This window comes from Periplaneta americana, chromosome 3 (assembly GCF_040183065.1).
Source record: "Periplaneta americana isolate PAMFEO1 chromosome 3, P.americana_PAMFEO1_priV1, whole genome shotgun sequence".
NCBI lineage: Eukaryota > Metazoa > Arthropoda > Insecta > Blattodea > Blattidae > Periplaneta > Periplaneta americana.
In genome coordinates, this window is record NC_091119.1 from 13972268 (window position 1) to 13996891 (window position 24624).

The 24624-nt window shown below is 35.8% G+C and overlaps 1 protein-coding gene and 3 non-coding genes across 14 annotated transcripts in view; 3 read left to right on the top strand and 1 right to left on the bottom strand.

The window, feature by feature from the left end:
* Positions 1-24624, bottom strand: part of TfAP-2 (transcription factor AP-2) — a 978986-nt gene that overhangs the window by 528448 nt on the left and 425914 nt on the right. The gene's annotated exons all lie outside the window — the stretch shown is intronic.
* On the top strand, positions 21281-21352 carry TRNAY-GUA (transfer RNA tyrosine (anticodon GUA)). Its single transcript has one exon. It is a non-coding gene; the product is annotated as a tRNA-Tyr (tRNA).
* On the top strand, positions 21664-21735 carry TRNAY-GUA (transfer RNA tyrosine (anticodon GUA)). The gene has a single exon. It is a non-coding gene; the product is annotated as a tRNA-Tyr (tRNA).
* Positions 22047-22118, top strand: TRNAY-GUA (transfer RNA tyrosine (anticodon GUA)). Its single transcript has one exon. It is a non-coding gene; the product is annotated as a tRNA-Tyr (tRNA).

The following is a 24624-nucleotide window of genomic DNA, read 5'->3' on the forward strand; positions in this document are numbered from 1 at the left end:
AGTGAGAATACTGTACTACTTTCCTCCACGCTGACCAAATGAAAAGCGAGAAACACTACTTGTGAATTTCGAGTGCAGGTTCAAAAGCTCACAAAACAATAAATGATCAAAGGGGCTAAAGGAACCTATTCTTGAAGTTCTATTGTGATTATATCGATAATGATTGTGTAATGATCTAAATATGAGCTGTCTGAATAGGCTCTGGGTTCAAAGGTTAAGAACACTTCCACGCGTTATGACGTAAAACAACTGCTTGTTGAGGGCCTGTGTCAGAAAACGTTGGGTTAGGGTCTCAATTTCCAACACGACTCCCCACTTGCCGATCGTGACCAATTTCGAATTAATCATCACCCGAGCATCGACTGGTTCAGAGCAAAAGTGTAATCACTGTGGAACCCGAGGAACACATTCTGCTCAGAGCTGCTATTTTGTGGTTATACAAACAGCGTACAACTGACGTAACTTATATAAAAAAGAATGGAATACTTCAACTTTCTTTTTTTAAATACGTAGCAAGGAAATGACATTTTATCGCTTAATAACTAACTCTTTTGAAATTGTACAAATTTTTGTGCTCATCATATACCGGGTGATTCAAAAGGCTGTGCACAAACTGAACGACCTTGTAGAGCGGTTGAAATAGGAACCAACATTTTTTAATAGGAATCTGTGGTTTCTAAACTAACCATGAGATAATACAAAACCGTAATTTCAGGAGCTACAATGCGGATGTAATCATACTTTGCACCTTATCTCCTGTCACCGTTTTGAATAAGATTTACAACAACGTTTCAATAAATTGTTTCAGAGCTAGTATTAGTCCATTACGCAGTTCCTAAAATTGACAGACTTATACTGACCCAAGATTACTTCCCGATCCATGAGTTTCTATTTATTATTGTCCTCCAAACATTCTGTAAGCTCCTTCAGTTTGAGTAGGCTTTTTAGAATCACCCTGTATATTTTATTATGATAAGATATCCATCAATGTCTTCTCTTACCTTATTCATCTACTCATGAACATGATTCAGTGGACGAAGTCGGAGACTCCTAGAAGGAGAACCATTTCTTCAACAGGTTTGGACTTCAATCTGGTGATTTAAAGGAATTGATCACCCTATTTCTGTGATTACTCACAGGCTCAAAATGTGCTCTTAGAAGTTCACTTGTACCATTCCTCTATTCTAAATGAAATCTGTAAATACAGTAGATCCTAAGGTCGCAGTTCAGAAGGACTGCAGCCAGTATTCACCGTGAATCAAAAGAACACTATACCTTATTAGTTGAGAGATATTGTAATTGAAGGGTTCAGAGCCATAGTGGGCCAAGCGTCATGTATTAAAAGCAGAGAAAGCAAGGGTTAAAGTTAAGTGAATACCATAGTTTAATGAAGATTGACATATCATTTAGTTTGAATGTGCATATTTTATATTACTTGCTATATGTTTCCATTGAATTATGGTGACTATTTCGTTTATATGACGTCATTCCATTTTAGACCAATGAAGTGTAATGACATTTTGAATTCCAACCAATCACAGTCAGACTTTGCGATAATTTCTGCAGCTAGATTTATCGCTATCAATTTATCGCATGGTCGTTCTTTTGTTTAGTCGTTGTCGCCAACTGTTTCCCCGTAAATTGATGATCATTAATACATTAAGATGCAACTACACGGTTAAACGTCTCTTTCAACTTTAAAGCAATGAATGCAAGATTGATATTTAATATTAATTAATAATATATTTACGCAGTGAAGACCACGTTCAAAACGCCGCACCATGTAGACACAAAATCTTTATGCATCTTAATTGAACGTACCCTTTAAACTCGATTCTTTCAATATTCTTCCCAGATTGCACGCATACGCGATTGGAATATTGAACTGTGTAGATGCAGCTTTAGTTCCGTTACACACTACAGCGAGAATGCGTTTGTCGAGCTATAAAAAAATGCTTTCGTGTAGCACTGATTGTAAGTAACGGTCGAAACAAGGCACAGCTGACATTGGTCCTGCTTCCACAGGTAGGTCTAACGTAACCTATAAAATTGTAGCCTATAACATTTGTATTGAAATTAAACAATTAATAGACGTTCAAATTTATGTAACATCATCGCATATCAAACTCAAAGACCTTGCATAGTAATAACGTCTTTGATCAAACTGCCTTCCGTATGGCGTAATAAAATTCGTGTTTTAATTAGGCCTATCTATACAGAGATGGCTTCACTGTGTAGCAACATGTCTCGCTGTGAATACATAAGCAATGGTTGGGTATAGCTGTCCCCACTGCTACTGTTAAATTAAATTATGATTTCAGCAGATAATGAAAATATATTTGTTATAATAACAAGAGAAAAGTGCAGTACATGTAATTAACATTGTTAAACCTGTATTTCGATTTTCGCAATTGGCATTACTGAATAATAACATCGAATTTCTTTATTGCAATAATCGATATTCATCTACGAGTATTTCAACTTCACAATGTCTGAATAGGTTAAGTATTCGTTAATATACGTGGATTTATCGGCAGATCTCAGACCTCTCGTGACATTCCTACAGATAACTTCATTTTAACCCTTATTTTCTACGTTTTAGTAAATGGCGCTTGGCCCACTATGGTTCTGAACCCTTCAATTGAATGTCCTTACTTCGTTGGTAAATCTTAGTTTACCCCCAATGTTTTCTGCAGTTAGGTGAGGCGAGGAATAATTAGCAGCTATTTTTTCTAGAACCTTTTCCTTCAGGAACAGAATTCATTATATATTTCAATAGCAATAGAGAGAAGTAAAAACTAAACCTGAATAATACACCATTGCTTTCTCTCACTTAGAATGACTACGAAAGGTAATTTATCAACGACTTTCAGCAGAACACCACAAAAATATATATTTTCGTTCTCTGGCAATAAAACAAGAAATGAATTATATGTTGTAGTATTTTGTAGACCCCTGAGGTGGCGCTGCCCTGCAGGAGCTGGGCAGGTCGCTTCTTGGACACCGCCCCGCCCTGAGCCAACAGGAACCCCGTTCAAATAAGATCCAGCTCACAGAAACTGGTTCTGGAGATGTATGCAGATGATCGGACACCGCGTATTGTCACTTAATTGTGCTTCGGTGCCGGCAATCAGTCCCCCTCCACTTTCACCCCGCTTGCTATAAAGTCCCAGACATGAATGTCCTCCTATTAAATACTTGTATTATTCATCAATTGATTTCCTTGTTAACCTTTTTAATAAATCAGTCACCATAGAAAGATTCCGTTGTAAAGGCTGGTTCACAATAAACCGGAAACGAGAATCGGAACGAAAACGAAAACGGTAAAATTGTTAAAATGTGTACATTTAAATGTGAGCATTCACAATTAAGGGAAAGCTTGCCGGAGCCCGGGATCGGGAACGGAGAGTTGGCCAAGTTTCAACTTTGGCGTTCACGTTTCCTATCACAGCCCACTAGATTCATTCTATTGCCATCTAAAAGCTATTTTGTCGTCGTATATTTTGTAGCAAGAAGACCGTGACATAACCTATGCATTATTTTGTTCTGTGCTGTGCATCTTGGAGCAAGTTTTATTTGATGAGATTCTAATATTGAGTGTTGAGGAAAATCCTCACGTTTATGATAAGCGGCGCGCCTCGTATAAAGATGAGAAATTGAGGAGAATACGTGGCTTTCAATAGCTGCATCTTTGAACACCGATCGTAAGTGAGTCATATTTTATTACTGTATTGGTTGTATTACACACTACATATTCATGCTTCAATTCAATAACTACCGTTGTGTTCATTTTTGCTCTATTACAAATGTTTCTTCTGTAATTATTTTACGTTATGGTAGACTTAAAATAGGTTGTGATAATAAAGATGCATGGGGATAGGCCTATTTATAGTACCGTACCTAATGAAATGTTTCAGTTGAAATTTCGAAGTTGATTAACCTGTGTTTATGTTGGCTGCCTTGTACTCATGAGAGAACGCCATTGGTCAATTATACACAAAGAACATTAGAATGCGTAGGTAATATCGAATTTACATATAATTATTGATATGCATATCGATATGCATAGTCGTGTACGTTCTCGGTTTATTGTGAATCAAAAATTTTCATATTCACGTCCTCTGCTTCTCGTTTTCATTCTGGTTCTTGTTCCCAGTTTATTATGAACCAGCCTTTACTCTGTTACTGATTCATAAGTAGTGAATGAGTGAGATCTCCTGGTCCACCGCTGTGGAGTAACGGTTAGCACGTTTGACCGTGGAACGAGCGGGCCCGGGTCAAGTCCTTTTTTATTTATTTTTTTAATTGGGTTATTTTACGACGCTCTATCAACATCTAGGTTACTTAGCGTCTGAATGATATGATGGTGATAATGGCGGTGAAATGAGTCCGGAGTCCAGCACCGAAAGTTACCCAGCATTTGCCCCTACTGGGTTGAGGGAAAACCCCGGAAAAAACCTCAAGCAGGTAACTTGCCCAGACCGGGATTCGAACCCGGGCCACCTGGTTTCGCAGCCAGACGCGCTGACCGTTACTCCACAGGTGTGGACGGTCAAGTCCTGGTTAGGGTTCTTTTCTGATTTTTCCCTCAACCAATTGAAGGAGATTTGGCGTTGGGCCTCAGACTCACTTCGCCATCATTAATTCACATACCATCATAATCATCATCATCATCATCATCATCATCATCATCATCATCCATACCATAGGCCGGGTTAAGTTCACAGTTCGGCGTGCTGTGCTTGTACAGGAATCTTTCCCAGAATAGGAGTGGTAAGAGCAGGCTACAGTGTGCAGAGACGATGACATTTGGGTAAGTAAAGTCGCAATTATTTTTACATATTTACATACTTACTTACATATGGCTTTTAAGGAACCCGCAGGTTCATTGCCGCCCTCACATAAGTTCGCAATCGGTCTCTATCCTGTGCAAGATTAGTTACAGAATAACTCTTCTCGGGTTCTCAGCCAGGTGAGTTGGAGATTAACTTCCAAGCTTCCGACGGCTAGCTATGCCATCTTCTTCAACTTCTTCTTCATCCCTAAAGAAGATGGCAGAGCTAGCCGTCTAAAGCTTGGAAGCTAATCTCCGACTCACCTGGCTGAGAACCCGAGAAGAGTTATTCTGTATCAAACGCCGGGAAAACCTCAAGTCATACAAGATTAGTTACGTTTTTGTGACATTTCTAATGTGACTGTACTTCCGAACACTCAACTTGACAAACAAAGAAAGTACGGACTGCTCATGTACAGTATTACAACTAACAACTGTGCTGCTTATCTTCAATAAAGTACAAGAACGTTCAGATACACGGTAATGATTGTTGCAAAGAATTCCGTTTAATTTACCACGGTCTTTTTTTTTTCTTACACTCTGTCCGCTATTTGGAAGTTTTAATTGTTGTTGGGAGATACATTTCAGTGTCCGCGTCCGTTATTGAGAATGTCCGCTATTTGGAAGATTGTTATCATAAGGGTCAATGTTATTTTGCAGGGGAATTTTAAAATGTCCGCTATTGAGAGGAGTCCGCTATTGGGAAGTGTCCGTTAAGGGAAGTTTCACTGTACAAGGTTTATACTTCTGTGTAACAATATCTGACAAAATTAAGTAACATGATTGCTAATTTGAGTATAATTAGTTAAATGATCTTAACATCTCCCAGTACAACGTTACTCGCTTTACCGCTTTGCCACACTTATACCATTGCTCCTCTGAACGTCTGCATACGTATAACGACCCCACAAATTTTCGCAACGAGTTTTAAGAGTGACTTTATCGTAATAAAACTAAAATAAGTGAGGTTATAAATTGCGAATAATTTTCTTTTATCTTCTTTTCTTCTATTTATTTCATGCTTTCTTTCTAGCCTCCCCTCCCGACTTCTTACCAGACATCACTCGATAGCAAAAAGTTACAATTATATACGTTTGAGGTTATGTCCGCTCGCTATAGCTACATATATTCTATATGCCTAATTAAATGTAAACTAGTATTTCAGGATTCCAGTTCATCTCTTGGCAAGAAGGCGGTCTAATGACATTTGGTGTAGTTTTAATATGACTCGTTTTTTACGAGCAGGTAATTGGAGAGAAGGAGAGGGAGGTTTAGTGAAAGAGACGATAATTTCCCTTATCTGTTTTCCTACCTCTGCTTTGCTTCCTCTCTGGAATGTTGTAAACGCACTTTCCTCTTCAATCAATCGGCCTCACGTGTTATTATACAGAAGAAAATACCGCAATAGCAGAGATGAATGAAAGAGATGTTCCAGTTGCTGGAGCCTGCAATTTCTTGCGTTGTTTCGTGCCGTAGGCGATTCCAGTGGGGGCGTATCTAGGTTAATTTGTATATTGAGTACTGTATCAGCTGATTGTAAACCGCCATTTTTCCATTGCAGACCATGAGCAAGTTCCGCATTGTCCCTTGACCTTTGCTGCTGCGATGTTATGCATTATATTCTAAGCAATGTGTTTTTTAATTCCGTTTACTTTTAATTAAGAGAGATATAATTATCAGATTCGGTACCTTATTTTATACTGAAGTTCCTTGTAGCTGTCCGCTTTGACTCTATCAGTAGTTTCTAACTATGAATCTAGTTCACTTCAGTTTTATTCGCAGTAGGGAAGTCAACACTCCTGCCACTTCATTTGCAACAGACGTTTGTTTTGTGTTGCGATGTGATCTATACTCTATAGCAGTGATGTCAAAGCAAGCGCTTTTTTCTGACCTTGACGTCGTGCGCGGGTAGCAAGCGCTAAGTATGGAAAGAGGAAGGGTTGTGTATATGAATAAGCAACCTGTTGGATTCAGAAAACAGTGGTGCACAAACTTCAAACGGAACGTGAAATTTTATGTCGTTGTTTTTATATGGCTACTTTCTGTTTAGTACAGGGACATCATTTTATTTTTACTTCAATTTTTATTGTACCTGAGTTTTTTAATGTACTTCACTCCCACCCCTTCTCCTAGTAAACTTCCAACCGTTCACAATACAGAGTCGAGGGCGCGTAAGCAGTACTGAGTGAGTATAGTACGTTCCAGAAATATGTTCGCGTTTTCCAGTGACGAAAGAGCTTTCAATATTGAATCATATTTTCGCACAGGTACTGTCGTCCGTTTGCTTACGTCGCATCCCGGTTTCCCCCACCTGCTTCTGTTCGCTCCTCTGTAAAGTCTAGTAGCTGGGCTGTCTTAGCTCTTTTCTGAAAACATTAATTTCTGTTAGGAAATATTACACAAGTATTTAAAACAGCTTAAATAAAAGGGTCTCGTTAAGTAATTAACTGTCACGTGATTCCCCCCCTTCTACGACCCTGCGACAAAACCACTTCAACGGACAGTAGATAGCATGTCTGAGTAATTTTATCTTTTCGGATCGGGCAGAAGTGAAGATTGAATTACCATTACGTAAGGTACTCTTTTATAGAGTAGGTATAGAATTATTTCAACATGAGTTACTAGTATGAAGGACGAAACTGGTAATTGGAATTAGGTACAATAGTCTATAGTGTGATAATATGCACAAAAGAACTGAAGCCTGTATCGAAATGAACGGCCACCATTTTCAAAAATGTGTTTAAATATCCATATTATGATTATTTTTCAATTTAACTTCGTTCTCTATATTGTACTCTAATGTGCTGTAAACAGTATAATATACACTGCATAATGAATACGTTCGCATGGACAGCTCAATTCGTGAGTAAAAACACTAAGTGTTAATACTGTACTGTATTTTGATTAAACAAAAATCGTAATGAAAATTATCAAACTCAAAATTGCGATATTTCCTAGTTTACGTAAATGGATGAACTACTTTTCTTCTCTCCTATACCTAATCCAGTCATGGAAGGGGTAGCAAACTGTGTTTCCTGTTTCAATCATTAATAGAAAGGTATAGCCAGATTAATATTAAAAATGTTAGTAAAAATAAAATGATGTCCCTGTATTATCTATATTGTCTGTGAAACAAAAGTACTAACACTGATTTCCTAATATTGCACTTGTGTTTTAAATCTTAATAACATAATAGAGAGTTAAGAAGGAATATTCACTTAAATTCCATAGTAGTATAATATTATACTGTATTAAGTGGATGAAACACATCATTCATAAAGAAAGTGATATTCCAAAGAAAGAGATTGAGTATGACATGATAAGTTGGAATTTATATTGATGGTATCTTTAGCCTTACAAAAGTAATCAATAAACTAATCAAAACAATATTACAGTACAAAGCAAAGTTATCTAGGTACTGTATATGTTTTAAGTGTAACTAATATTACATAACAAAACTCTTATCTCATTAAGCTTTTAAAGTGATATTTGTGAGCAACTTGTTATCATCAGAATATTAAATTATTTTCTCGAAATGTGCTGAAGCTATAGAGCTGACATTTTTACAACACATGGGCACGTATCTTTTGTTTATGATGTAACAGTAGTTGCTTTGTTAATTCATTTCCTTACAAATGTTTTACTTTTTTTTTTAATTTTATCCATACCCAAACGGATCACACTGTATTTTCGTAATACCGTACTGTGCCTTAGTTTTAAGCTATTTCTTATGGCTTAAAATTAGCACTGACAGAAAATAAAATACCTACCCATGTGCGAATTTTTATGGGTGGTTTCGATATGGATTTTAAAGTGCTTTGGCCAACTGAAACGTCCTTATTTCCGCAACGGAAGTATGCGATATAATTCTGTCATGAATTTTATGAAGGAATTAAGATTATCTTTTTCATGAGAGGAAGGATTTTAAGATGAAACCAATCCAATTAAAGTTCTCAACAAAAAATAACGAACCTGAATCTCTTCCTCGTAGTTAAGTAATATAATGTACTACAACGATACAAGCTACAAACAAGTTAACAAATATCATCAGTGACGTTTACACGATATTGAACCTTGTTGGATACGTCACTGTACTCTTATAAATTTCACTAGCCGCTGGAACTTGGCGAATAACCAACTCAGACATTCCAAATGTTCAGCGGGTTCAATGGCGAACATAAATATCGCCTGAACAGACGTACAGCAGTTCCTTATAATTGGGCTACAGGCCCATATCTCAATGACATTCAAACATACTCTTATGAACCAGTTTGGATTCATTTAACCGCTCGTTTCTAAAGCCATGAAAGACGGAGATGTTTTCCACCTTACAATGCACAAAGATGAGTTATTACTACATCTTCCCCGACTCTGTTTTACTCGAAGACACTTACCCCACCCCTATGAATTAAGGGTCGACAACAGGTAGGTTCATAAACAAGGTCTGGAAAAGGAAAGCGTTAAAAAAAACCAAGAAACTCTAAAATACAATCAATTTCTCAACGTACAGATCTTTATGAGTCAATTAAATGTATAGAAACCAGTTTTTAGTTTCCATGGCAATGACGTCACGTGTTCTTGATACCACTTTAATGGCTGGAAGTGTGGAAAGACAGATGTACTTCGAAATCAGGATTGGAAAAACATTTTCTTTGTTCTGAAATGTCTTTAAAATAAATTCACACACATTAATTTATAACTGTTAACCATTCACTTTCTATTCCCGTCTCAGTGCTCCAAAGAATATGTATCGCGTTTTGTTTAATTAATGTTAAACCCCCACATCCTAGTGTTACAGTAACATTTTATATTGGCAAATGAAATACGGGGTATAGGTAAGCCACAAACCACGAAATAACTAGCTAAGGATACCGAGTGTGAGATCCAACCCCGACCTGCCTTACTCACAAGGGAAGGGTTCTGCTCGAACAGGAATTTTTGGTTAAAAATTTGTACAGACGCTTACCTCACAATGGTGATGAAGACCGTAAAAGCATTCATTTGTGTAACTCTCCGTTTGGTTGGTATTGGTCAATACACTTCTTTAAAAATGTACATGAGGATTCTCTATAAAATGCACGAAACAACATGGAGCAGAGCAATAATCACAACACACAGAAGCAACACCTGAACAGTCTTCTGAACCACACTCCAGTGCTGAAAAATCAAATGCCACCTGAATTACATTTTTGAAATCCGAGACTTCTTCAGGAGTCACGTAACCAGCTGACTGCCAGGAATACTGAAGCATAGGGCGGTACACTGGAGCAGACAACTGTTTATGAATAACAGAGTGCATTTTCATTATAAACACTCGATTTCCCAAGTTAAGTGCTGGATTCTCAGCAAGAGTCCTTATGCAATCAGTTATCCTTCGAGCACATATTTTGTATTGTCTAAGGAAATACATATTCAGAGGCGGATATATTTAGTTTTTTAGGTGTAATGATCATACATTCCATGTCTTAGCCTTGGAATGATTCATTTATTAAGGTTGCGTCCTTGTGCGCATTCAATGACTCACACAACAGTGTATACTTTTGATTAGCTCCAATATTTTCAGACAGAACGTTGGAGAAAAATGTTTTTAAATGTGCTTTAGATATTTTACCGCTCGCACTAGCTTCTAGGCTAGTGCTATGCTTACGGGTAAGGTGTCCCATCCCCTTAACTTGTGCAGTGCTCTCCCCACCCCTCAATTTGTACAGTGCTCTAACAGACAAACCACACATTACACAAACGAATGCTTATGGGAGCTTTACAGAGATGTAAAAATTGATCTGTATACAAATTTTGGATACGAAATTCCTATTCGAGCCGAAACCCTTCCCTTGTCAGTAAGGCCAGTCCTTCCGGAGATAATGTCCCTGATCACACATAACAGATTCATTAGCCTAATAAACTTTAAAGACAACAACCTTAATTAATTTTACTATGCTGCCATCTAGATGTTATAACCCTGATCAAAATTCCAGCAGTACTCCCATCTAGCTGTCGTTACCAAAAAATCATTTTCGACAGTGGAAATCCCGATGGTTGTTCTCTTTTATATGTTGTCATTTCATAACATGGGAATACCAGGGGCGAGTATTTATGGAGATCGCGAAAATCACAACATAATAGATATGCAATAGATTTTTACTAATCTTTACGAATTAAGTGCTTCAGATTAATTACATGCGGATAAAACAATTGCGACAAATCACGAAATATAGTTCTAATAGCGAAATATGAACACATTCACGAATTATTACTATTGCGTCGTTTTACAGCGAATTTCATATTCTGAGTTTTTTTGTTTTGTTTTTCTTTTTTTTTCACTTAAATTGTTATATAGCCAAGTATGTTACATTACATGGTATTCCAGGTGTTCATTTGAGGGTTACAAGTTTTTTTTTTTTTTTTTTTTTTTTTTTTCGTTTTTAATGAATTTGTGTTAAATACAGTCTCAATCCAACAAATATAGTTTATTTGCCGTACCGCACCTTTACTAGAATCCAAAGATCCTTTAATGTTAATTATTTGGAAAGTAATAGCCTATTCATACTGAATTAATACTCCAATTCCAAAATACAGTAATTATATTTTCCAAAATTTCCATTAATCTTCACCAAGAGTACAAGTAAATCTCCAACAATCTCCGCCGACACCAATATTAAAAAAACACAAATGATAAAATTAATCTCCATAAATACCTGCCCCTGGGAATGGGCAATCTGACCATACGTGATCAGGAATAATGCTTCTATTTTCTGCAAACGACACTGTCAACATTAAATACATAATCATCACAATCATTAAGCATAATGCATAGGCTATAATCATCTTTTATTATCAACTATCATCATCATCATCATCATCATCATAATCGCTGTAGTCCTCTTCTTTAACTTTTTTCTTGTAAAATCAACATTTCCTTCAAACTCTTTACATCACATTGTTACATGATTTATCATTATTTTCTTGTTTCTCTGGCATTCATATTCTTGTCCTTCTTCAGAAGACGAAGAGGGGAAGAAGAGAAAAAGGAGAAAGAAGAGAAGAGGAAGCGAAAGAGCAGGAAGAAAATCGGGAAGAGAAAGGAGGAGGAAGAAGACGAAAAGAAGGAAGGAGAACAGACAGAAGAAAAAGAAGAGGAAGGAGGTAGAAGAAGAGAAAGAGGAGGAAGAAGAGAAAGAGGAGGAATAGAAAAAGGAAAAAGAGAAAGAGGAAGAATACAAAGAAGGTAAAGAGAAGAGAAAGAGAAAGAATAGAAGAGGAAGAAAAAGAGGAGGAAGAGAAGAAAGAAGAGAAGGTACAAGATGAGGAAGAAGAGAAAGAGGAGAGGAAGAGGAAGAGAAAGAGGAAGAGAGAAAGTTGAGGAAGAAGACGAAGAGGATGAAGTAGAAGAGAAAGAGAATGAAGAGGAGGCGGAAAAGGAGGTAGAAGACAAGGAAGAGGAAGAAAAGTAGTAGTAGTTGTGGTAGTAGTAGTAGTAGTAGTAGTAGTAGTAGTAGTAGTGCTAGTGGTGTAGTAGTAGTAGTAGTAGTGGTAGTAGTAGTAGTAGTAGTAGTAGCAGTAGTAGTAGTGGTAGCAGTAGTAGCAGTATTAGTGGTAGTAGTAGTGGTAGCAGTAGTAGTAGTAGCAGCAGTAGTAGTAGCAAAAGTAGTAGCAGTAGTAGCAATAGTAGTAGCAGTAGTAGCAATAGTAGTAGCAGTAGTAGTAGTGGTAGTATCAGTAGTAGTAGCAGTAGTAGCAATAGTAGTAGCAGCAGTAGTAGTATCAGTAGTAGTAGCAGTAGTAGCAATAGTAGTAGCAGTAGTAGTAGTAGTAGTAGTAGTAGCAATAGTAGTAGTAGTAGTAGTAGTAGTAGTAGTAGCAGTATTAGTAGTATCACTGCATTTAACAACGCTTTCAATTACAGAGTGCTCGGTAACTTTCGACGCTGGGTCCCGGGCTCATTTCACCGGCATTATCACCTTCATCTCATTCAGACGCTAAATAACCTAAGATGTTCAAAAAGCGTCGTAAAATAACCTACTAAAAAAATTACAGAGTTGGTTCAGCATCGAAATTTAACGTGGGCGAGAAATGATCAACTAATTATTTTGCCTTAAGCTCTTTGTCAGGGAAAGAGTTGTCTTATGTGCCATGAATGTAGACTCGATTTAACTTCCCCTTATCGATGTTTCAAATCCATAGCCCTCTGCTAAATGTGAACCCTCGAACATGGAATCCAAATCCATAAAAGCCAGTAAACCATCGACAACGAGAAAATATTTTTAACAGCTTACGTTCTAACTGTAATGTCAACTAGTACCAAAATTGGGGCAATTAATGAAATTTTATTTTATTTCATTTTATTTTTTTTATTTTATTTTTTATTTATTTTTTTTATTTTTATTTTATTTTATTTTATTTTTCCCACAAGGATGTTGAACGGACTTAGACATTAGGACCATACTGCCGCTCAGAAGGAGAATTCTTACGAGAACTACTCTTCTTCACGTTTGTGCCTTCAAAATCACATCTCCATCGAACTTTGATAGCTTCAGTATATTATAAACGTAATAAAATAAAGAGAAATTAAAGACAAATGGTGTTATGATGGAAAATTAACTCATTAATTGTAAAAATTTAATTCCCAGTTAGTGTGAAATGAGATCCGACCTTCAAGTAAAAATTTCGTACTTGAGAAGTATTGGGCCGGAAGTTAACAGCACCAGAATCAAAGTAATCCGCATTATCCGTGTCTGCGAGGAGCGTGTGGACCTGGTCGTCCGTCGAACCAAACCAACAACAGGCTTGCCCCGAAGGCCAATGACCCATCCCTCCTCAGCATCTCATGCAGGCTAATAAAACGCAGCGTTATCTGTGCCTCGTTGTAAGATGTACTTTCTCCCCGTCATTATCATTATTTTCATCTCCACCCGTAGTTATACGTCTCCAGACGTTTAAGTAGCTTTTTTTATTTGTGAATTAGGGCGGACCCGTTTCATCTTCAAAGGATGTTTGTTACAGTCTTGGAAACTTTATTTCGATATTCTTTTTTCGTTAATACTACGAATGGCTATTTATTATACTTCCAATTTGATTTATTTCATTTCTTAAAACGTTAAATTGCAGTTACATTGATGCTGATAGTATTGATAATAAACGAAGGATTTCGCACTCCTAATTTTATGTGATTAATGTCCGACAGACTAATAATTATTACTGTTTTAAATTATGAACAGGGCACTGATGTATCAAAATTTATACAAAGGAATAATATAGCCTATTTTTAACACAAAATGTAATACATACATTTAAATATTTCGCCGAAATAGAAGTGATAAAGATCCTATCTACAAAATTAATGGACACGATTTCAGTTCCTGGAAAGGAAGTAAAAGACTAGATGTTTATCGACCTCAGTCGGGTTTGAACCCACAACCCGTAGGTCTAGAGGAGAGTGTTTTACCACTAGAGCAGACCTGCAGAACTGTAGCTCCTCAGAGCGACTGCCTTACTACCTTTCTTACCCCACCCACCTTTTCTACCATAGCGTTCTAGCTACGCTCTGCTACATCAACATTCATTCTCGCGGCGGCAGGTATACAATACGCTATCAAGAATTACAAATGAACAGATAATAAAATCCTTAGGGATATACCTTTAGAAAGTAAGAGAAAAATGAATGAGGGAAATAAATAAGCTAAAAGACATGTAAAATAAATTTTTAAATGTATGTGTGCATATAATGTAAGAAGATCTACCTACTGTATGTATATGTCGTCCTGTACTAGTAAAGCCGATTAAGTCCACTTTTTATGTAAAATAAGTTAAGTCACCGACTTATCTTTCCGTGCTCTGTATTCTACTAAAATGAAATAAGTCCGATGTTGCATGCAGGCAACAAACCAATTCCTTTATTTGCAGAATTTATTATGATTTTTCGTGCATTGATAATGTTTTAATTCCTGTTTTTACAAAACTTGCATTACTGGTCTTAACTGGTGTCACTAGTAATAGGACGATAAATAAATTGTACGTTGATAAGTGAGTGATAGCTATATGACCGGATGTCAATGCTGCCATTCAACATTGTAACGCACTCCAGCCAAATAAATAAATAAATGAATGAATGAATGAATAAATGAATAAATGAATGAATGAATAAATAAATGAATAAATAAATAAATGAATAAATAAATAAATAATGAATAAATAAATAATGAATAAATAAATAAATAAATAAATAAATAAATAAATAAATAAATAAATAAATAAATAAATAAATAAATAAATAAATAAATAAATAAATAGGTACAGTTTAAAGAGAACTGGAACATGGCAAACTCTAAACCGTGAAGAAATACTACTTCCAATGGGAATATGATTATTTTGTTGTTGAAGACGAAAGAATTGCTTGTTTACTGTGTCCCATCCAATTTATTTCTACTCGTCATTTCAATATTAAACCACATTTCAACAAAGACCATATTAAGAAATTATGTAATGCACAAACTTTCGGGTAACTTCATTATTATGAACTATATATTGATTAGCCTATTTATTTATATACTGTTAAATTAAGGACGTCACCCGTTGTGTTCATTTTGAATTGAAATTAATAGTGACTTTCAAGGTTCATTACTTAAATGCTATAAATTTATGTTTCCGTAGGTGATGATAGGAGGAAAGTTTTCGAAAATCTAAAGCAAGTTAAGTGCAAAGAAATCTTAAAGAAACTCCGATAGGAAATCTAGCATAATTTTAAACCTTGAAACGAGATAACTCATTATAAATACAATGAATTTATTACAATTATTTTTGAAAATTACATGCCGCCACTGATGGATCTTTGCACGGGCAGAGAATGTAAACAACTCTACGCGGAAGTCGATCATCCCCAATAGAAGTGGAGTGATGCTGACGTCATATTTCCCCTACTTACGAGTTCTGCAGGCATGCACTAGACCACTGGGGGGGGGGGGGCGACAATGGTTTGAATTACAGTCCACAAATTCAATTAATAGTCTATATCTAAATGAATGTTATGTTGGATAATTTGAATGTAGCCTATCGCCACATTTTTCACTCTTTATATTCACTTCAAACTTCACTGTGTGGAATATTAATCTACAGAGACATCATTTTATTTTTACTTCAACTTTTATAGTACCTGAGTTTTTTAATGTACTTCGCTCCCACCCCTTCTACTAACAAAGTTCCAACTGTCCTCCACACAGAACCCAGGCCGCAGTACTGAGTTAGTGATTATAGTACGTTTCAGAAATATGTTCGCGTTCTCCAGTGACAAAAACTTCCAATATTGAATCATAATTTCGCACAGGTACTGTCGTCCGTTTGCCTACGTCGCATCCCGATTTCCCCCCACCTGCTTCTGCTTGCTCCACTGTAAAGACTAGTGGCTGGGCTTTCTTAGCTCTTTTCTGAAAACATTAATTTCTATTAGGAATTAATTGGACGTCTGCGTAATATTATGCAACTGTTTAAAATAACTTTAATAAAAGGGCCTCGTTAAGTAATTAACTATCACGTGATTCCCCCCTTTCTACGATCCTGCGACATAACCACTTGGACGGACAGTAGATAGCATGACTGAGTAATTTTATCTGTGCGGGTCGGGCAGAAGTGAAGATTGAATTTACAGTACGTAAGGTACTCTTTTATAGAGTAGGTATAGAATTATTTCAACATGAGTTACTAAGTATGAAGGACGAAACTGGTAATTGGAATTTGGTACAATAGTCTATAGTGCGATAATATGCACAAAAGAACTGAAGCCTGTATCGAAATGAACGGCCACCATTTTCAAAAATGTGTTTAAATATCCATATGATGATTATTTTTCATTTTTACTTCATTCTCTACATTGTACGCTAATGTGCTGTAGACAGTATAATATACACTGCATAATAAATACGTCCGCATGGATAACTCAGTTCGTAAGTAAAAATACTTATTGTTAATACTGTACTGTATTTTGATTAAAGAAAACCTAATGAAAATTATCACACTCAAAATCGCAATATTTCCTAGTTTACGTAAATGGATGAAGTACTTTTCTTCCCTCCTATACCTAGTAAAGTGATTTGTTTGTATTTTATGCCAGTATCATCGAACTCCAGTCGTGGAAGGAGGTAGCAAACGGTGTTTCCAGGTCTAAATCATTAATCCAAAGGTATAGTCAGGTTAATATTAAAAATGTTAGTAAAAATAAAATGATGTCCCTGTACAAGTGTCTTGTGTAAAAAAAAAATCTGTCCGAATTATAACTTAATAAAATATAATTCAACTTAAGAGAATTACACTGCGTAGGAAAATACTAAGAAATGAATTGTAGAAAATGGTTGTAAAGTGAGACGCAGTTGAAATGTAGTGCACCGGTGTGCTGGTCATAACTCTGCTTTCTCTTTTAGGAAGATGCTGATGAATTATACTGCGAACTCGTGAAGGCGGAAGAAAGCCGTAACATACAGCCAGCTTCGAACATCAGACCCGGGGCTACTGCAGATAATAAGGCGATAATGAACCAGATTACAAGTGAAACATGAAAATAATCACGCCAGCGAATTTCGAGCAAGTATCCTTAGTAAATGAGAGGGTTCCAAAATTATAGACTGGCTTGTGGAAGGAAAAAATATGACAACTGCAAAGCGAACGCCGAAGAAAGAGGCAATGAGTCAAAGTCGCCATTACAGTAATATATATGAGGAGTGTCACAGCATAGTCAGCAATCTCTATAAAAGCAAATTTCGAGAAAAATCCAAATAGTACATTATGTAACGAGCCTATAATGGTAGTAATTAAGACTTAAGTATGTTTGTTTATGAAACGAGCGCAAGCTCGTTTCATAATTTTCATACGACCGTCTTAATTACCATTATAGGCAAGTTTTATACGACTTTTTATGCTCGACCATATTTCTAACTTGAAATTATGCATAAATTTTCATGTTATGGTTATGTTAAGTGACGAACGAAAGTGACTTGAATTGGGAGATGTGCGCAGACGCGAAAGTATTGATTTTTTTCCGAGGCATAAATATAATTGACCTTGATATAACCTAGAGAACATTAGTCTTGATATAACCTGGAAATTGATTTAGAATTGAAAAACGAGATGACAAATTGAATTTATTTGAATAGTCTTTACAATTAACGCTAATTATTATAGTAACAGAACATAACCTTCTGCGACAGTATTGGATTTCTAGCCTCCGTGACATTTCCCTAGTTGTCTTTCAATTGCATATCCGAGAATAATCGAAAACCTGAACTTTAATGAATAGGTGTACTTTAATGGCGTGCATTAAAGGACTGCTACTAGGTGTATAATTACTTCATTTCGGCATGGTCGAGCATAAAACTATTTCGGTTTACTACAATCATTATATGATTAGAGTAAGTGTGCAACAAATAAGGTTACAGTCCCTTGAATTTAAATCTAAGGCAATACTTTTTCTAGATTGTATGGCTATGTTGATATTTAGGTATTTAAATTGCATTTTGCTTTCTTCGCAACAAACAGTTGGAGATTATTGACTTTGCTGTGGTAGATTTTGGAGATTGTTGACTTTGCTGTGGTAGATTTTAGAGATTGTTGACTTTGCTGTGGTAGATTTTGAGATTGTTAACTTTGCTGTGGTAGATTTTGGAGATTGTTGACTTTGCTGTGGTAGATTTTGGAGACTGTTGACTTTTCTGTGGTAGATTTTGGGGATTGTTGACTTTGTTTCAAATATAGGATAAAGGTTGGACGTAAATGGGAAGATAATATTAAATGGATTTAAGGGAGGTGGGATATGGTGATAGAGACTAGATTGATCTTGCTCAGGATAGGGACCTACGGCGGGCTTATGTGAGGGAAGCAATGAACCTCCGTGTTCCTTAAAAGCCAGTAAGTAAGCATATTTAAATGTAATAATTTCTTCCAAAATGAGTATGAGTTACTTTTCCTCTACATTTTCATTCTAATCTAACAGGTTGTATTATTTCTCTGGTGAATACTTCACTTCTGTGATCTTTCATCTTGGGAAATTCTACTTCCGCAACATAATATTGATCATCTTTTTCACAATTACGATAGACGTACAGTATTATGCATTGTCTTGCCAAATATTGAAAATCACCGACTAATTTACTGTTTTTTAATGTTAGACCTACTTTACCTGCATATAACAGAACCTCTAATAGTTTTTACTTGCATATTTTTCAAACATCATAGATATATAAACCAATAATAAAACAATTTCATCTATACTACAAATTAAAATGCATAATTCTGATTGTTCCAATATAAATTGCAATTGTTCAGTTACTAATGAAGTTAATGAGGTTAAATGCTTAGGTATAATTATTGATAATCATTTAAAATGGAAGAATCATATTCATTATATTTGTAATAAAATACGTAAAACGTTATGTTACTTCGTTATTCTATGAAATATTTCGTCACTTAACTGTTTACGTGTAATTTATTTAGCATTATTTCAATCTATATTTATGTATGGTATTATAGGTTGGGGTGGAACTTATAAATCCAACCTTTATCCGTTAATTTTACTACAGAAAAAATTATAAAAAATTTGTTTTAAAAAACAGAAATATTACCCAACTGAATTGTTGTTTAAACATTTCAAAGTTTTCAGCATTAAACAAATGTATTAACTTATTTTATTAAAATATTTTCATAGGAATTTTAATAACTTTGAAAGGTATATACATAAATGTAAAACTAAAAATAGGAATTCTCTGCGTTTGTCTGGACCAAAATGTAAAACCAATGCAGCTTTTTATCATAGCATGAGTCAAGATCCCAGATTATTAAACAAATTTTATTCCAATAATATTTCAACCACGAATCCTCTCCAAATTAATAAAAAAATAAGAATAAATTGTATTGGATTTATAGTTTGGGTTTAAACATATTAAACACTATTTAATCTGTATTCACTCTCATTTTTACTTTTATTTTTGTCTATATTGGAATCCCCTCCTGAGCACGAGTCTTACTCATTCAGGATTGGGCTAGTTTATCTTTTATTGTATTTATTAATTTGTATTCATTTCAAACTTACTAGCAATAAAATATAAAAAAAATTAATAAATATGCACTCTCAACAATTTTTACATCCAAATATCCAGGAATATATTTAGATAATTTGACATTCACATCATTTATATTATTTATACATCAGTAATAATTGCATCACTTGTTGTAATGGTTGTTTTTACATCTCTTTCTCTCAAGCTGTAACTTTCATTCATAATTTTAGGAGTCTGGGCCATTCTAAAGTCTCGTTTCCCTTCCAGCAAGCCCCTCTCATTTTCGTCTAATAGACACGTGAATGAAGATGGTACAAATAATGAACGACATGGATATCTCTGTCTTTCTCTTCCTCAGCAACAGTTTTTATTAAAAGCGTCCCCGTTGTGTTTAAGTTGGCACTTGCTTGAAGCGCGGTCTGGGGAAGACGTTCCCTTGTAGCTCGAGGAGCTTCATGGCGGCCTTGACCTAACAATAGTTTCTTCTTCGTCTTGCCTCTCTCATTAGAGCTGTAGCGCCTGCATCTTTCAACCTGAGGGGGTCACGGACTCCACAACATTGTGCGAGCAACTCTTTTTTGAAGGGAAATGCTTCCATAGGTAGACTGCTCGGAGCTCGCTGCAGTAGCGACCTGGAAGTCACTCATGATTTCTGAAGTCATCGCGATTAATTTGTGATTATCTCGTACGGAGAACAGGATTGTAGGACTTCACTCCGCGCCTTCTGCTGGAGGAATGACGAATTACCTGCTGTTGGTCTTCGATGAGATCATTTCTGAATCAGTTACACAAAGTGTCTAGAGGTACAACGTTAGTAATCCATAGAGGTGGCTTCTATTTAAATCAATCAAAATAACAATTAGACTTAGGGCCTATTTCATCAACATGTTATTAATCCACAATTAACTAATTGTAATTCAACTTAAATATATAATATATATTATTTCAATGTACCGAAGTACATATGATATTTCCACGCAGATATTCTGCGTCATCATACGATGAAAGAGTAATGGAACGAGGTAGAATCCGGTGTGGCTTAGTGGATAAAGCGTCAGCACGTAGAGCTGAAAACCCAGGTTCAAATCCCGGCGCCGGAGAGAATTTTTCTCCGTTCCATTACTCTTTCATCGTATGATGACGTAGAATATCTGCATGGAAATATCACATGTACTTCGGTACATTAAAATAATACATATGATATGCGTAAATCACTTCGTGATTTAAGATGGCGCTTATTCCGTCGGATCCCGGCCAACTAGTCACTCATTACGAGTGCACCTCAGCACATGTGTGGACTTCGGTCCTAGGTCCATAGATATCTATGACATAGAGCAGAGGGCGGCCACTAGAGGGAACCCAAGAGTTGGAACTTAAAACTGAGACGATTCTGTCCGGCGCCGGGGTGGAATCCGGTGTGGCTTAGTGGATAAAGCATCAGCATGTAGAGCTGAAAACCCGGGTTCAAATCCCGGCGCCGGAGAGAATTTTTCTCCGTTCCATTACTCTTTCATCGTATGATGACGTAGAATATCTGCATGGAAATATCACATGTACTTCGGTACATTAAAATAATACATATGATATGCGTAAATCACTTCGTGATTTAAGACGGCGCTTATTCCGTCGGATCCCGGCCAACTAGTCACTCATTACGAGTGCACCTCAGCACATGTGTGGACTTCGGTCCTAGGTCCATAGATATCTATGACATAGTGCAGAGGGCGGCCACTAGAGGGAACCCAAGAGTTGGAACTTAAAACTGAGACGATTCTGTCCGGCGCCGGGGTGGAATCCGGTGTGGCTTAGTGGATAAAGCATCAGCATGTAGAGCTGAAAACCCGGGTTCAAATCCCGGCGCCGGAGAGAATTTTTCTCCGTTCCATTACTCTTTCATCGTATGATGACGTAGAATATCTGCATGGAAATATCACATGTACTTCGGTACATTAAAATAATACATATGATATGCGTAAATCACTTCGTGATTTAAGACGGCGCTTATTCCGTCGGATCCCGGCCAACTAGTCACTCATTACGAGTGCACCTCAGCACATGTGTGGACTTCGGTCCTAGGTCCATAGATATCTATGACGTAGTGCAGAGGGCGGCCACTAGAGGGAACCCAAGAGTTGGAACTTAAAACTGAGACGATTCTGTCCGGCGCCGGGGTGGAATCCGGTGTGGCTTAGTGGATAAAGCATCAGCATGTAGAGCTGAAAACCCGGGTTCAAATCCCGGCGCCGGAGAGAATTTTCTCCGTTCCATTACTCTTTCATCGTTAATATAGGGAAGTTAAATCATATTTAATTCGTTTGCATTTCACCAAACTAACACTCATTTAAAATAAAGTCAATTAATTTAATTCCCAATTAAGATACAACGGCCTTCGAATTCATAGTACAATAGTAATTCCGAAGGCCATGTGTCTTGTTAATGTAAGCAGTGACCTTTATAGTGAGTTCATTTGTTATATTACGACAATAAAATGACGTCATAAACAGAGGTAACCAAAACATATTGAAATCCTCCAAAACAAAAAAGAATGGGCAGAATTTAAAAGAAAAGAAGAAAGATTGGAAATAAATAGAAATATATTTCAATGTAAAAAAACACATCTCAATGTCTTCAGCAATATTGAAGACAAAACCAATTGAAGTAGATGGAAGGAAATATTATGCAACAAGTAAAATGGAAAGATTTAATGAAGTTGTGCTACTCCAATTCCTTGAAATGTAATATTAGGCCTACATGATAATTTTGTTATTCATAATTTGCCGTATTTTAGGCAACCGAGGATTGATTAAACGTTTCTTCAATAAATGTATCATTTAAATAATGTTATGAAGTACTTAACTATCAGTTCAAAATTCTAAATCACTTTCTTTACTATGCAAAATATACAATTCCGATACTTTGCTTAGTGTAAACAGGATTTGCAATCTTTTTCGTCCATTGTATTAAAAAAATCTTCATTTTCGGAAATTATCCTCGCCCATCTACGTAAAAAATCATCATTTTCAAATATCAAGTCCATCATTCTCCTCGCCATGATGAAAATTATCGTTGTTAATGCAGGATTAATTATTTAAATAACCAAAATATTGACCAATTAACTTAATTTTAGTTTAATGAGAGCTCAAAGCCCTATTTGTGTTGATGAAAATGCATTGTCCCTTTAAGTGTCAATTAAAAAGATTTTATGTGACAATTAAAGTTAAATATGTTTTGTGGAATCGGCTCTAAGAGGAAAAAGAACTGAAAGACTATAAATGAAAACACAATCAATAAAAGTTGACACAATTATTGCTAAAGCCTAAAATTATGATTAAAAACCTGGTAAGACTTTTAATTGTTGATATAATAGAGTATCTTCACGAAGAATTATGGGAATTGTAATCTAAAATTTTCTAATTTAGATCACTCCTCGAGCACCAATAACAAATATTATGTTTACGAATTTACTTCTATTCGAAGAACAACTTTCTTTCCTTGCTTATACTTCTCATAAGCATTATTATAATAAATGTGACTTCCCATCTCACTAGTATACTAATAAACGTTTGGAACTCTTATAACTGCCGTTTATAGCTTCTGTTTAAAGCCCGGAATACTAGAATTCCGATAAGAAGACATTATAAGCTCGGAGACTTCAACGCTGGTATAGAACACAAACCTGTATGTACGATCGCCAGGTTACTCTTATTGCTACTTATTTTTAATACACGGGTACGTATCAGTCCATTAAGCGTATACTACTTCATGTAAGTCGATGTAATATGCTGCCTGAATGCAATTTCTCTAATGGACTTCGAGTGATTTTCCAGACTATTTTTTTTTTCTACATATTTGATACGTTAAATTCTTATCGTTCAAAGATGCAATTGAATAGGTAACGAAGAAAGTCAACTCAAATACAATTGTATAGCACCTTAGTACGATTATCTTGTAATCGAAATAAATGTTGGAGAATTTGAATATAATTATAGAGTGTTTTTCATGTACCTAGCGAAGTTCTTTGAAAATCCACATCATGAGGATTTTTCAGTCTACAGAGTGTACCAAAAGTCTCCATACATACGAAATGTCAGTTTAAAATAAAGATATTATATAGTGTGCCCAATGTGGCCAACCCGTTCCCCAGATCTCACACACTTTGATTTTTATCTCTAGGGTCATAAGTTGCAAGTCTGCCAGGAGAAAGTCCGAGACTTGCAACGTCTTAGAAGTGTCGGGAGAAAACTGGGAATGTCACGATACATCTTTAAGGGAAGGCAGAAGGAAATTTTCGAACAAAACTCAAGAAAAAATGAAAAAAAAAATTTTTTTCATTTTTATTATCTTTATTTTGATATTCCGATGTTAGTTTTTTATTTTGTGCCCTTAAAAGTATGAAATTAAAACCAAGATAACTGTATTATTCCCATAATAAACTAATACTTATCATTATTTATATACCTTCTCTGAACATATAAATAAAAAGAAATATTGAAAATTTCTTACAATATGGTGCATGGAGCATTTTATATCAAACGATATAAAGTTTCATAAAATTATTAATATTTACATAACTATTGTACTTAGAAAGTTGAAACTTGGTATGTCCATTACTAATAACATACTGTACTTAATATCCATGATCAATTTCAAACAAATCGGATAAATTTTGTGAACTTTGAAATATTCACTTCTGCCTTCCCTTAACGAGAAAAACAAGTTTTAATACCTGAACATTCCTGGCTTTTAATCAATGTA